The following is a 16,475-nucleotide window of genomic DNA, read 5'->3' as shown; positions in this document are numbered from 1 at the left end:
TTTTTTGAAGGATGCACTTTGTCTCTAAAGTTCATTATATTAGGTAAAGGACTTATAGAACGGTTTGTTGAGAATGGCAAAATCACATTTCAGCACATCCTGCAAAGGGAATCTGTGCAATGTATATTACAAATATTAAGCATTATATTTATTTTAGCTATTTAGTAGGTTTAGCTATGTGTTGTTCTGCTAATAAGACAAGAATTCCTATTAAAACCATGTTTAAAATACTTCAATTCTGTGTTGTGTTCTGTTAAGTCAATGAGCTTGGAATTAAGCAATACTTTTGCATTTTAAATTCATATTTTTTTTCTTTTGAATCTTAAATTTATGACTTTAGTCCAGTGTTGGGTAAGTTACTTTAAAAAAGTAATCAATTACAAATGAATGACTACTGCTTAAAAAATTGTAATCTAATTACATTACTAATTACTTTATGTAAAAAGTAATCAGATTACTAATTACTTTGCTTTGAAGTTACTTTTAAAACATTAAACATATGCCTATGAAAATAGAAAATAAACTGCAGCTCTTTCAGTAATTTAATATTCACTGAAAACATTACAACGTGTTGATCACAGCAGCCTGACATATTCAAAAAGTTCGGCCAAAACCTACAATTCTCTCATCACTCCCTTGTTCCAAGCCATTTTTTTTTTTTTTGGACACAAAAAACATGAAGAAAACTGGATACCTGTAATCATTGACATTAATAGTATGCAAAAGCACTGCAGTGTTTAGGTGTTCTTTATTTGTCTGAGGTAATTAGTCTACCAAAATGTGTATATTCCATACAAAGTATGAAGCTGATCAGTCAGTTTTTGTTGCTTGACTCACAGTTTTCAACTGGTGTGACTGGAAAATGTAAGCGTGCACAATATGCACTCCGAATATGTGTGCTCAAGCGTGTGCCTCCATTGAAAATAATGAACTTGCACGCACACAAAAGATGTAAACGGCCTCATAAGCAGCTACCCGTCTCTTCACATTCAGAAGATACTATCACTCCTGATCCTGCTCAAAAGTTCAATTTAGCCTGATTAGGCTGAGTTGGGCCGCTGTGTTTTTGGGTGCCGGTGTCCTCCTTGGTGACCATTATTGTCATAGAATGCTTTCTATTCAAGTGCTTGAACAAGTTGCTGGTCGAGTTAAAAGCAGTCAAAACTTCTTTAGAGACATAGACTCCATTTCACAGCGATATTTTTGTTTTTACTCTCAATTAAGTCTTGAAGAAGGAACCACTCTTGTCAGCAACCATTTCCAGCTGTTTAAAAGCGCATGCTTATTAACTGACGTCGCAGTGGAAAACATGATTTAAAAGAAGCATTTTTTCTTCTGAAAAAAAAAATATATATTTGTAACTCAAGTAAAGGAAATACATTGACTTTAGTAACTGAAATCAAATTACACTAATTTAAAATGTAATTCGTTACCGCATTCCCCAAAATGGTAATTGGAATACAGTAACCCGTTACTGTGGAATGTGTTACACCCAACTCCGCTTAAGTATAGTTAAGATATATTACTCACAATTTCATTATTGCATAGTTTGATTTAATTTCATATTTTGTACTTATAATTTTGACTTGCATGTGTCATAATTTCTACTTTTGTGCCAGAATTTTTCCTCTTATATGCCAGATATGGGCTTTCATACTACAGCAGTTTGATGCAGAAATGTCTAAAACTGCAAAAGAGAAGAAAAAGAAAATAATAATAATACAAAAAAAATGAAAAATAATAATGATAATAATAATAATAAGGGAAAAGAAAAATGGAAACGAGTAATAAAAGTGTACAAAAATTACAACCAACTGGATGCAGACATTCAACAATCACAATTAAATGTTCAGATACATTCTCTTTGTCTACATTTCACTTACATGTGTCATAATTTCTACTTTTGTGCCAGAATTTTTCTTTTTGTATGGCAGATATGGGCTTTCATAGTACACTAAACAGCAGCAGTTTGGTGTAGAAATTTTTAAAACTGCCAATAAATTCAAGAAACATACACAAAGGTTTCCCACCCTGCTTGCTGAAGCTGTAAAACCACTGTAATTGTAACAACGGGGAGTGACACCAACAACAGAAGTTTGGATCCACGTGCAGGTTTTTGCAGAATTGTCATGCAAGCAGTGGTCAATACCGGCAAACAGATGTATGAGGGCAATCCAGAGTCGAAGTCAAAACAACAGTATTAAATAAATAAACAAGGCAAAGGATCAAAAACACGGCAAAGACAGACTAAGGAATTGCATTGTAATGTCACTGTGACAGATAACAAGACTCGGCAGCATGTGTGTGAAAAAGAGGGGTTTAAATAGTCTAAATAATCATTGTGTGGGTGGCTTCAGCTGTGAGAGTTCAGTCTATGACAAGGTTCAGGTGGTGAATACAATCAAGTTAGGTGAATGAGCATGGGTGTCAGGTAGAAGTGCATGTATGAAAATGTAGTCCAGGAAAGGGCGGAAGTGTAGTTCTAAGTGTGTGTTTGTGTGTGAGTGTTTACCAGCGACATCTGGTGGTTGTTCGCTGGTGAACATGACAGTAATATATGACTTTAGATATTTCTTTCTTTATAAAACAGCAGCATTCAATAAATATATTTTTTTATTTATAGGTAAATGGGAAAAAAAATACCTCCACAATGTCCTGCTAGTAAATGTAAAACATACTCAAACAGAAGTCAACACATGTTTAGACCAGATCTTTTTGTAATGTTCTCCAGTAATATTTGCTCGGATCACAACCTTTTCTCAAGAGAAAGTTGAAGCAGAAATCTCCAAAAGTCTTTTTGAATCTCATTTGTTACCAGCTCAGATAATAAAAAGATAATAATTGCCAACATTCCTTAATTTCTTGCATATAGCAAAGTTTATAAACAAAAGTCAAAGATTTTAATATAGACTCCAAATTGTCTCATCAATTTCTTTCCTAGACTATATGATCTAATTTAGGCTCTTTGCATTAAACGTACAGCTCACTTGACAAACATCGTATTGGATATTTAACTGAAACGTGGTCTCCTGAACGTTGAAAATAACTCAAGCTGTTCTTCTGGGAGTATCTCTGTAACCTTCCTGTCTGTATTTTAAATGCATTTATGCAGACAGGTTCAATTTGCTTGCATATAAAGCTCTCAGTTCAGTTGAAGAGGGTCGCTGTGCGAGGCCAGACCAAGCCTTATTTACTGCAGATCTCACCCAGACACACACACATATGCGCACAGAATTTCACCCCAACACTTTGAAACACACTCTTTGTGACACATTCTTATCTCTCTTTCCACGCTCTGCTCGACTGTGATGTCTCAAGCAGTCTCAGTTTGCCAGCAGCGTTCGCTCATCTGGAGGTCAGACACCAGATCGCTCGGACAGAACAACACACACACACGCACTGCCTGAGATAGTTCAGTCTGAGCAGTAAGCCATGAAACGGTGCCGCTGGCTTTGAAGAGCCCACTGAAGAAAGGATCTAAGGCTGGGCACACAGAGAGAGGGCAAACACACATGAATACACAGATCCACATTATAAGGGGAGGAACCGAATAAAAGAGAATTACCAAATCTGCAATGTTACCGACTGCAAGAGCTTTTATAGACGGAATTACAATATTAAAGTTTTTTATTTTTATTTTTTTTACATATACTGTATTGTACGCCATGTCTTTGATTCAAATACTGATAGGATATTACCACTTTTTTTGCGCTGTATTTTTTTACTGCCAACCTAGAGACACAATATACAGTTGAAGTAAGAATTATTAGCCCCCCTTTGAATTTTTCTTTTCTAAATATTTCCCAACTGATGTTTAACCGAGCAAGGAAATTTTCACAGTATGTCTGATAATATTTTTTCTTTTAGAGAAAGTCTTATTTGTTTTACTTTGGTTAAAATAAAACCAGTTTTTAATTTTTTTTTCGATAGTCTACAGAACAAACCATTGTTATACAATAACTTGCCTAATTACCCTAACCTGCCTAGTTAACCTAATTAACCTAGTTAAGCCTTTAAATGTCACTTTAAGCTGTATAGAAGTGTCTTGAAAAATATCAAGTAAAATATCATTTACTGTCATCATGACAAAGATAAAAGAAATCAGTTATTAGAAATTAAGTTATTAAAACTATTATGTTTAAAAAACAGTTTAAAAATATTCTCTCTGTTAAGCAATTGAAGAAAGAAATTAACAGAGGGGCTAATAATTATGACTTCAACTGTATATGCTACTATATATATATATATACACACACACACACACACACACACACACACACACACACACACACACACACACACAAAAAATTTATGACATCACAAAATGACAGGTTTTCACTCACTCATAATGTTTAAAGACTAAACTGTTTTTGGTTTTTAATTATAATTAATTTGATCTGAAAATATGCATTTCACTAAATGATTTAATTACATAACTAATAAAAAAGGTTTCTAGGGCAATGTTATATCATAAGACATATCATTATCACAATACTCAACAACATCGCATATTGCATATTTTTCCAGTATCATGCAGCCCTATCTGATATATGTGAACATTTGGAAATTGGGGGTGAAAAAAATCTAAATATTGAGAATATCATCTTTAAATTTACATTATTTACATTACTAATAAAAATAAACTTTGATATATTTTTGGTTGGAAAATTGCTAAATATCTTCACGAAACATGATCTTAATTTTTTAGTAATCCATAATATTGAACTATACAACACAGCAGGCACAGAACAAAATAAGATGTTAATATTAGGCTAGATTTAGGTCGTGATGTCAGGTGACCAAAATTCAATGTCAAGCAAGTGTTTAAGGACAATGTTATTTTGACGTCCATAAATGATGTCAAATGACGTTGAGATTTTAGGTTGTGTTGGAAAGTGACCAAAATCCAACGTCGATCTTAAACTGGTGTTATATTGACGTCAAATACTGATATTTATTCATCCGGTATGGCAACTAAAATCCAATGTATGATAGACGTCATAGTGGTAACGTCCACACAACATTAAACTGTAACATTATTAGGCGTTGATATTTGGTAGATATTTAGGTTGGATGTTGGACTCTGACGTCGGCTGGATGTTGTGTTCTGACATCAACCTGACTTTCATTTCCAAACTAAATGCAACATCCCCATGACAGTGTAGTGCAACGTCAATTTGACGTCATGTTGTTGTACTGTGCCTGATGGGAATGTTTTTTAATTTTTTTAATTTTCCCTAATAATATACCTGTGCAACATAAGACTAGATCTCTGTTGTCCAGGTTGCTAAACTGAAGCCTTTTCTGTCTGATTTGGAAACCATCATTAATGTTTTTGTTATGTCCAGATTGGACTATTGCCATTCTCATTAATCAGGAGTTTTTCATGCTTTAATTGTACACCTGCAGCTGGTTCAAAATGCAACTGCTAGGCTTTTAACTGGGACTAAAAATTTGCTAGCATTTTACCAGTTTTTTTCATCTCTTCACTGGCTCCAAGTGAAATTTAGGGTTCAGTACAAGTTGTTGTTTGTTTTTAAAGGTTTGAATGGTCTGGCACCTACTTACATTGGTGAACATTTTCTCTGGTATACTTCATCGGGCGTCTTTAGTCAGCACAACAATTTCAGCTATTTGTTCCCAAGTCTCAATTAAAATCAAAAGAAACTAGGGCTCTATTTTTGTTGGAGCCTCTTGTCTGTGGAATGATTAGCCTTTATATATCAGGCCATGCTCTTCCCTTGGTGCTTTTATGGCCTGTTTCCTCTGAGTGTTACGGTACGGTACAGTTCGGTTCGGTATGCTTTTATGGCCGTTTCCACTGTCAAAAGGTAACTAAAAGCGAACAGTAACATACCCCTTTTTGAGTACCCTTTGTAAAGGGTACCTAAGAACGACAAAATGTTACCAAAAAGAGGAGCTAGATGCGCAGCTCAACACTATTGGTTTACAGAGAAACGTAATACACACACACACACACACATGCACACACACACACACACACACACACACACACACACACACACACACACACACACACACACACAAACAAGCAGAGAATGAACACAAAGAAACAGTCATTTTTAAGTAAACAACAAGACATTACACCGTAATACTACATGGGTATAATAACGAGCCATGGTTGATCCAAGCTCAAATAAACCTTCTTGATGTACAGCCACAAAGCCAAGAAAAAGAAAATCTGCTGTGTCCTGTTTTTGTTTTTTGAGGCCGTCTAAAAAATGTTGCATTTATTTATTCATTTTATATAATAGCAAACATTGCAGTAGGCTATTTCACCCTGTCATTAATCTGCAGTTATAATCAAATCATGTTCATAGAAAGTTAGTAATGAACATTTTTGCACAATATCTATGTGTGTAAAGTATTTATTTTGTGAGAAGTGCTTCTCCTGTGAAATGTGAACAACATGTAAAGCTTTACTTTGAGCGAGATTTCCTCAAGCGAGAATGATGTCGACTGATACTTTCTGTCGTACACCACACTCACTCAAGGCAGTGAAAAAGCAAGCCTGATAAAGGTGACTCTTACCGAGCCATATCGTACCAAACTGTGCCAGTCAGTGGAAATGGGCCATTAAAATCCCAATGAACTTGTGAAGCAGTTCCTACAGAAACATGAGCAAACAGTGGGCGTTGCTTGTTTTCTCTACTGCGAGCTGATTGGGTGTAGTAAAGTAGGCATTTCAGTCAGAAAAATCCGGAAATGGGTTTCAAGAGTTATTCCCACCTAACAGTGTCTTCCTCCTCCTCCCCACCATTTCTGTTTGTTGTCAAAACTGACAGTTGAATCAGCATGGTTAAGTATGTAAACCACACCCAATACCCCAAAATTACATATTCTGATAATTTAACTAAAAACAAACAGGAAGTGCAGTTTCAGATTTTAATTAAAGATTACAAAGATTACCCTTTTTTATTCTTAATGGCATGCACAGATGAATTGTTCACCCCACAACTAGCAATGTGAGCTAACAAAATCATATGGTTAGTTGTGATTTCTTAAAGTAAATTTAGTTTTTTTTTACATGTACAAGTATAGATTTTGTGTGTTGGTTGATTTGTAAAGCACTTTGCCCAACATTTGTTTTTAAATGTGCTATATTAATAAAGCAAGCGAACAAACAAAGAAACAAACATATATTGTTTCAAATAACTATGTCACTTTGGTAAATTTCTGTCATCGGAAGTTACCAGAGAATGAAACCTTGCTCAGACTGAGGTTATTTGATTGGCCAAGGTAAAAAACAAGCGTTTCCCCGTCACACTCCTGTCTTTCCTATAAGCGCTCGGCCTGAACTTGTCGTCTTCCCAGCAGATCGCAGCTGTAAATTGACGTGTTGCTGTAGTGAACACATGCTGTTGTCATTCAGGCTACTCTCAGTAAATAACATGTTCTGTGAAAAGAAAGACACACACCGGTGTTTTTGCATGTGACTGTGTGTTTGTGTCCTCAGATGTCCATTGCTGTCCAGAGTGTTGAAAGGGACAATAGACAGCATTGTATCTGGTAGCAGACGGCGATACGTGTTGCCAGGTAACCACACCTGACATTGAGCTGAGGGTAGACTGTCATAAAAGCTCATTCAGCAAATATTCTCTTGCTAACATTAACAGCTCTGCCCTGAAGTGTGTGCTTTAACGGAAAGGTGCGATTTTACTGGAGTAGACATAAAAAAGCTTTTTTTTTAGTAGTGTAGCGATGCTTGAATCACAGCTCACATGGAAGTTACTTTTTTAAAACAAGCAGATTTCTCTTGCTTAAAGGGCAACTATGGTGAAAATTGTCTTTTGTAAGCTGTTTGGACAGAACTGTGTGTGGGTATAGTGTGTCCACAGTCATATTGGGGTGATAAAAGCACAGTAAGTCTCTTTTTTTAATTTCCTGAAATTCAAATAGGATCCAGATCCCCTCCCATTGAGACCCACTGCAACGCAATGTAGGAGTGCATTTTCGCCCGCACACCGAATTGATTGAAAAACTCGTATAATCATATCAAGACAGGACGTGTGCAAAGCAACTGGGATTACAACTTTGTAATGACATTGTGTGTGACTCATTGTTGCAGAAAGACTTGAATTAACTCCACAACAAATGCATAAAATAATCATTGGCAAAGTTCTTACTGTAGTATTTCTCACACACGTTACATGAGATCTGCTTTCTTCATGTCTGTCACTGTGCTGTTTATCTGATGCAGCCTGAGATTGAGGTACACTCTGATAGGCACGTGGAAACAGTGGCTGGGGAGAACTCGCATTAAAGGCACTGGCAACAACAGCTACTTTGTGTTCAGCGCAGAAAATCCAAATATTCTGAAAGGTATAATAAAAATTTTGATGGATAATTTTTTTTTCTAAGAAATGCTTTTATTAGTTTTACATTTTTCAATAATTACCAAACAACAAAACAATAATGAAAATACAAGGAACAAGCATTATAACAAAGAAAATAACAGTAATAATCATTAAAATAAAGAAAAATAGATAAAAAAATTAAGTTATTATTAAAAAAACAATTAGGGCATATAAATGGTTTCAATAAAAATACTAAGAAGAATTTTAGGCATTACATTGCTGTTCAGAATCTGCAGTATATTGGTCCAGGTGATTAAGAAGAGGTCAACATATATTGTAAAACTTAGCAAGATTATCAATAACTTCATAATAGACTCTTTCCTTGTGCAATATTTGAGTGAGTTAAGTTAACCATGTCTTAAATTGAGGAACAGAATCTGATTTCCACAGTTTTAGAATGACACTCTTAGCAATAATCATTCCATAAATTATGGTGCTTTGTATGGACACATTATGATTCAGCAGAGAACTAGAATAGAATAGTACTAGTATAATATAGCAATTTCTGTGTCGGGTATAAAGGTATGTAAAACCATACATATCGGAAAACCATTTAAATTAGTCACACCAGAAATCATAAAGTTTTGGACACGTCCAAAAGAAGTGGGTCAGGGAGCCTTCAGCAGACTTACTGATCACATGTAGGGGAAATGGTAGGAAGAAAATCGGTGTAATTTAGAATTTGAGTAGTGCAGTCTATGCATTAGTTTAAATTGAATTCACCGCTGCCTGGAATTAAGAACAAGATCAAATTCTGCTGAGGCTTTCCTGCCATGTATTAGTCTCAATCTGTATACCAAGTTCCTATTCCCAAGCATTCTTCAAATGAATCGTAGAGAAGCTCAGTTCTTGAGAAAACATATATACAAAATCTGAAATCAAATGTTTGGAATCAGGTGAGCCCAATAGTAGCCTGTAACCCTTTCTTTCAGCTGGCAGAGATTCAAAATTGGGTATTGCGTGGCTTACATAATTTCCAATCTGTAAATGTCAAAAGAAGTGTGTTGCAGGGAGAGAAAACTTCTCTGATGGATGTTTTGAGCTGAAACCTTACAGACACATTCTGGAGACACAAAAGGCTTATCTTAAATTTCGAAAAAGGGGTCAAAGGGGTGCCTTTTAAAAGAGAATTTGTGCGAACAATTTGCCTTTGTGCATGAATCTCAGATTTTAGTGTGTGTGACATACTAATTTGCTGTTATTAAAGGTGAAACAAGCAATTGGGAGTAAGTGTGTTTTGGGCACTATTTTGGAATATTGCCTATTCTGTTTAAATAGTCTGGTTTGCTTTTTATTGTGATAAATATTTTTGTATATGAAATTGTATTTGATCATCCATTTGAGGATTTCCTTTGTTTCAGTGTATTCCAAGGGTCTCAAACTGCCATTTATTGGCCGCCCTTTCCTCCCTCCGGCTCGCAACTGACATCAAAAATATAACAAGATTCGGCCCTCCAAAACATATATATATATATTTTGAACCCCTTTCCTTGTTGTGCAGTCGTGTCTAGCCACTTATTGTTTTGACCCGCCACTTATAGTCAGAATTTAAAGTACTGTATTCAGACTAGTTTTACTTTCATTTCTCAGTTTATAATTAAGAGTAACACACATGTGGTTTTATTCTTTGGCTGATTTAAGCATTAAAATATATGCCCGTTTAAACATTAAAATATTTGTTCTATTTTTACCAATGCTCTATTTTTGTAAATAATCAAGGACTGTTCGATTATCAGTTTGTTCCCACTTGAATTTTGTTGTACAAACACTTCTTCATGGCTTACACGTTGCTGGTGGTGCAACAAATATGAAAATTTTGCTAATATTATATTCAAATGGTCTCTTTTAATAGATTTCTCATATGCTTATTAAGATTTGCGTAAAAAAATGTATACAAAAGCTATAGAGTTTTGACTGCATATACTCTGTGAAAGAATGACTGAGTGTGTGTCTAATGCTCGGCCATACACACAACAACCAGAGATATATTTCAGCAGCTGATGTGTGACACGATAAAGTGCTGATATGCATTATCACTGGTGACAGGTATTGCTTGAAATATACACGTCATGTCTGTTGTCCTAAGATGCATCATTTATGTCAGGTGTCTACTTTTTTCTTGTGCTTGAATGTTAAAACGGCCCTCCTATGAATTGTCAGTCACTGAAATGGCCCCCCGTCAATTTAAATTTGAGACCCCTGGTATATTTATTTATCTACTTGGTAATTGTAATACATTACACTTATATTTTGGGGTTGGTTTAACATGTAATAAAGACACCATACCATAAAGTGTTACCTTTTATATTTCAATTTTAGCTAATAAAAATTATAATTATTATTAGTTGAACTGATTAATAATTAATATAGTAAGATTTATTTGTGGTAATGTAGTTTTGTTTGTTGAATAATGGGCCACATGGTGGCAGTGCTTATCCAAATCCCTTTCTACCACTTTTTTCATTAACTTTTAAAGTTTTTCAGGAAACTTTGTGTCCTGGTCGGATTTCAGTGAACCTGCTTCCTTTAGCAGAAACCACGTTCAGTCCATAGGTTTAATTTAGACCCTATTAAAGAAAATGCTAACTTAATTCAGATGAGTTGATGCATTCTATGTTAATGTGGCAAGGGAACGTAAAGTCATCTTAAATTTAATTTACTTGTCAGAGATTTATTCTGCTATCACTAAGCATGTATGTGTCTGAACTGTTAAAGGACATTGCCAGTTTTTCTTGTAACTGCTTTTGACTTTTTCTTGACCTGCTTTTATAGAGGAGTTTGTGTGTGAGTGCATGTGTGTGTGTGTATGACAGGGACCGTTATAGACTAATTAATCTCCCGGTGCCCTTCTCGTATCATCTGTTCAAAGATTAACCATGCAGAGTAAATAGTCCTGTTTCTACCCTCATGATTCCTCTATAAGGACACAAAGAGAGGGCGTATCTCTTTATATCAGGTAATAAATTACTCAATGGATGCATTATGTATAGAGTGCTTTATCTGTTTATACATTTCTGAAATCTTTACTGAGAACATTGCCATCAAATGATTAAAAATGGCGTATTGTGCTTGGTTTCAGTTCGCACCCTTAACAATTTTAAGTGAAGTGTATTTATGAACTAATTTCAAGAGGATCACATGCTCATGATAGAACACAGCTGGTCATGCATTAGCCAATTCAGGATTCACCAATCACCAGTCACTATAAATACCCTAAGTTCCATATCACAGCCATCTTCGTTTTGAAGAATCCCCCCTTTTACCCCTACTCCTCCTCCTTTCCTAGATGGGTGACACGATGGCCTAGTGGTTAGCCCAGTTGCCTCACAGCAAGCCAGTCAACATTTCTGTGCGGAGTTTACATGTTCTCATACATCTGCGTGCTCCTAATATGTTGTTATCTCTAAAGAGCAATCACTATCTGTTCATTAGCTACTACAGCGGGTCAGTTTCGAGATCTACCTGAGCTCAAACTCCCCTCTTGCCCTGCAAAGGGAGGAAGCCCTGGCTCGAGGATCTTATGAGCTCAGTGCTCTCTCCCGGAACAGCATGCCAAACAAGCTTTATAATCAAACATCAGCTAAGTGTGAACTCTTACATAATTGTACAATAATATATTTCCTAATGTCAAATTTGTTTATATAGAAACAGTTGGGATTGAAAATGCAAATAATAGTGATTTCTAAATTTATTACGACAGTTAAATATATTGCAGTCAAAACAACAAGCATTATTTAATGTGTTGCTCATGATTTGTGTTGTTTTTTTCTAAATAAACACATTTCAATTTTGGCAAAATTGTAAACTCAAAAACTGTTGTAAACGCAAGTCTGTGTAGGTCTACAGCATGGAGAATACAACCGGCCTCTGAGCAAGCAGAGAGAAGATCACATGAGCACTGTGACTCAAGAAAATTGCTCTTAATTTGCATAAAGTTGAAAGATTCACAACTTTGTTGCGTCACTCGACACGCCGACCTGGTCGCCAACAGTTGCTGTCGCTAGCATAGATGGAGCTCGCTGGAAGTCGCTCACTCTCCATTGAAATGAACGGTTGCTTGTCGCTTTGCCGCTGCAAGTCGCTTGTAGTGTGAACAAGGCTTTAAGGTGGGCAACAGTACAGGATATTCGTTGTTGCATTTTGCGCTTCAGAATGCACGCCACATTCTTTATTGGAGACAAGTCGGGACTACAGGCAGGCCATTCAAGTACCTAAATCCCCTTCACTGCCAGGACTTTGTAATGTGTGCAGAATGTGGTTTTGCATAGTCTTGTTAAAAATGCATGGGCGTCCCTGGAAAAGAGGGCAGCATATTGTGCTTCAAAATCTCTGTGCTTTTCAGCATTAATGGTGCCATCACAGAAGTGCAAGTTACCTTTGCAAAGGCACTGACACAAGCCCATACCATACTTTTTTCTTTTCAGAATTATTTAATGTAATTTCATGTTATAATATACTCAAAATATTTGTCATACCATATCAACCCCGATATCATTAGATTTGACCTACTGATGTTGTTTCATGAAACCTGAGTGAATGGTAAATGGGGCGCTCTGTAATGATTTGCCTATAAAAAATGAATGGTCCTCTTTAGCATTAACTGTGAAGGGAAAAATGGCCATATGGTTTGGTCTCAGACAGTTCAACCTCATGACATGACATGACATTTCAAAGCGATTATGAAATGTCCTGCACCATTGAGAACAGACGCTGCCCGCCTGTCAGATCAGGACAGTAACAGATTCGCAAACTATAAAGTAATCTCTTTTATTGAATTGATTTTAAATGTCCCCGTGAGTCACTTTAGATTGTTTTAGAGTCATTTTAGGGTTGTGTCTGCAAAAGCTTTCAGATCTCTATTGTCTTTTTGTGACTGTTCACAACCTAAGTGTAATACTTCCTACTGTAGCTTAACTGTTTTTTCCAGTTTTCCTAAGGAGTATTATGAGTAGGATTTCAGACTTCAGTAAAATATAACTGGGATAAAAGTTTAATGAGCTATAAAAGAGTAATGGGTTGTTACCGTACTAACAGCCATGCTACTATTAAATTACATAAAATATTAAAATCACTGTTTAACAACTAATGTCAACAACTGATTGAGAGGAAGAGAAGCGAGAGAGCAAATGTTTACTTACACTGAGCTCTCCATCAGCCCATATGAGATGAAAATTGTGCTGTTGCCAATGTTTCCATACAGTAAACATCCATTTATTTTAGCCCGAGGTTACCAAAGGTTATCTGTGTTTGTCTTTGAAAGGCTTGCCTGAGAAAATGTTTTTTTAAAGTGTGTGTCTGAGTGTCAAAGTGCAGCCGGTTCTTGATTAAGTTCTAATTGGAAAAGTTTTAGGATGCTTGGTGTGAATGAATTGAATGTAATATACTTCAAGCTGACCAAAAATCATTATATTTGCACCAGTAGGAGTTTATTTATTATGTTAGAGGCTCATACTCATTGTTGAGCATCATGCAGACCATTTCAATTTGTAGTTTTTATTTCTGTTCGTACATAAAATTTAATTTGACCATAAAAATAGAGGTCTGCTTTTTAATGAAGTTTGTTTACAGTCACAATTGAAGAGTGCTGTTAGGCATGATGCAAAGTGGACAGAATTTTCGGGGGGAAATTATGTGAAGATGCTTTTAACAACACTGTTAAACATTTTCTGTAAAATCTACAGTAACCTACTGGCAGCAGTTCGTCAGTAACTTACTATAAATCAGCAAGAGTACTGTATTTACATTTACAGCACTATTTATCTTGCTCTATTTGTATATCTTTAGGCAGCACGACGGCTCAGTGGTTAGCAATGCTGCCTCACAGCAAGAAGGTTGCTGGTTTGAGTCCCTGTTTGGAGTTTACATGTTCTCCCTGTGTTGGTGTGGGTTTCCTCAGAGTGCTCCAGTTTCCCCCAGTCCAAAAACATGCGCTATAGTTGAATTGATTAAACAAAATTGGTTGTAGTGTACTGTATGTGTAAATGAAAGAGTGTTTGGGTGTTTCCGAGTACTGGGTTGCGGCTGGAAGGGCATCCACTGTGTAAAACATATACCAGCATAGTTGGCGATTAATTTCGTCATTCCGCTATGGTGACCCCTGATAGATAAGGGACTAAGCCAAAGGAAAATTAATGAATGAATTTCTGTTTGTACCTACTCATTTTGTTTGTACGTCTAATATGACCATAAAATCAGAGTTTTTTTCTGTTTTTTAATTTAGTTTGTACACACAGTAACTTCAGTCATAACTGAAGGGTGCTGTTAGACATGATGCAAAGTGGATTGAATTAAAAATGTGATGTAACGATGTGATGTAACAACATAAACAATTTCATGTAGAATCTACAGTAATTTACTGATAATCCGCAAGAGTACTGTATTTATATTTATAGCACACATTATCTTGCACTATTTACAGTTTTGTATATCTTAATGTGGCACGGTGGCTTAGCGTTTAGCACTGTCGCCTCACAGCAAGAAGGTCACTGGTTCGAGACCCGGCTGAGTCAGTTGGCATTACTGTGTGGAGTTTGCATGTTCTCCGTGTTGGCGTATGATTCCTCTGGGTGCTCTGGTTTTCCCCACAGTCCAAAGACATGTGGCATAGTTGAATTGGTAAACTAAATTGGCCGTAGTGTATGAGTGCGTGTGAATGTGAGAGTGTATAGTGGTTTCCCAGCACTGGGTTGCAGCTGGAAGGGCATCCGCTGCGTAAAACATATGCTGGGATAGTTGGTGGTTCATTCCACCGTGGCGACCTCTGCTAAATCAGAGACTAAGCCATAGGAAAATTAATAAATGAATTAATGAATAAATGATTGTATATATTTACTGTAAAATATACAGTAAATTTAACAGTGCAACTTTAAAACTGTCCTACTGTAAAATGCAGATCATATTACAGTTAAATACTGTGTGATTTTCAAAAATAATGTGGACATAACTGGGCTAATATGAACATACTTCTTGGTTTTGGTAAGCAAAGGAAAACAAACAACTTTAGTTTGTTAAATGACCAGTAACGCATTACCATATCTAGTTTATTAATGAATGCATAAATACTAAAACACTGGGTTAAAAATATAATTTAGAGACATTTAAGTATGCAAAAACTGCACAAATGTATTAGTTACACTGAATGATAATGGTTTAAGTATACGTTGACCTTGCTATGAGGATCTTGGTAGTGCAAGGATTAGTATAAGTCTGTATCATTACATTTATTTTAATGAAGCCGACGGTGAAGAATTGGTGTAAAATATTAGATACTTAAAAAAAAAAAAACTTTTAACTTTGTATATAGCTTTATAAAATTATCTTTGTATAAATGGCATTTCTTGTTTTTATTACCTCCTTTTTTTGAATCGTTTTTCAATTGTGAGTTGCTTAGGACAAAATCATCTGCTAAATTAACGTAATGTAATGTAAACATATCAGCCACTCCAAATCCTCAAACAGCGCCGTTCTGAGTTCCTTTTAAGCCAAATTAGCCTTTAACTTAGACTTTAACCTTTTATTTATTTATGACAAATTATTATGTAATTACTACATATGGTCATTTTTTTATTCGGTGGTGTGTTACTTATTTTTGTATGTATAATATGATGTATCTGCACAAAATGTTATAAACATGTTTGATAAAAAATATATAATGGCAAAGATTAAGCATTCTTCCTTCCTTGCCTGCTTACAGTAGTTTGTCATGTTGCTTCTGACATATTTCAGTTCAAAAATAAGTGCTTGTGGCTGATTTTATTTATAAATATATGCGCAACATAAATGAAATTATCTGAATGGGGATTTTGGATGGAGAATCCCCTAAATGACCTAAATTAAACATGAAAAACAATACGATTTTGTTCTTTTAATATTACACTGCCCAGTGCCAACACTTATGTCAACATTCCAAGAAAATATAGTTGTCAACATTAAATGCGGATATAAACAGTTTGTGAAAAATGTGCTAAGACAAGAATGGATGTTGTTTTAGGACAACTTTTAATAAAAGGTTTTGATCCACTTCATCTGTTGACTTCTATGTATATAAATTATTATGAATGTTTTATTCACACGTGTTTTCAATCTATTTTTAGATAG

The 16,475-nt window shown here is 35.5% G+C and overlaps 1 protein-coding gene across 25 annotated transcripts in view; it reads left to right on the top strand.

Annotated features, from left to right (window-relative positions):
• The window catches only part of rap1gapb (RAP1 GTPase activating protein b), a 186,213-nt gene that overhangs the window by 78,859 nt on the left and 90,879 nt on the right, over positions 1-16,475 (top strand). For 7 of the 25 annotated variants that reach the window (XM_073954601.1, XM_073954589.1, XM_073954615.1 and 4 more), the window contains exon 2: positions 7,478-7,557. The exons of the other annotated variants lie outside the window; for them this stretch is intronic. The gene's annotated coding sequence lies outside the window, so the exon portion shown is untranslated. The remainder of the gene's footprint in view (positions 1-7,477; positions 7,558-16,475) is intronic. 25 annotated transcript variants of the gene reach the window in all.

Source organism: Danio rerio, chromosome 6 (genome assembly GCF_049306965.1).
Source record: "Danio rerio strain Tuebingen ecotype United States chromosome 6, GRCz12tu, whole genome shotgun sequence".
NCBI lineage: Eukaryota > Metazoa > Chordata > Actinopteri > Cypriniformes > Danionidae > Danio > Danio rerio.
This window is presented reverse-complemented; position numbering and strand designations above follow the sequence as displayed.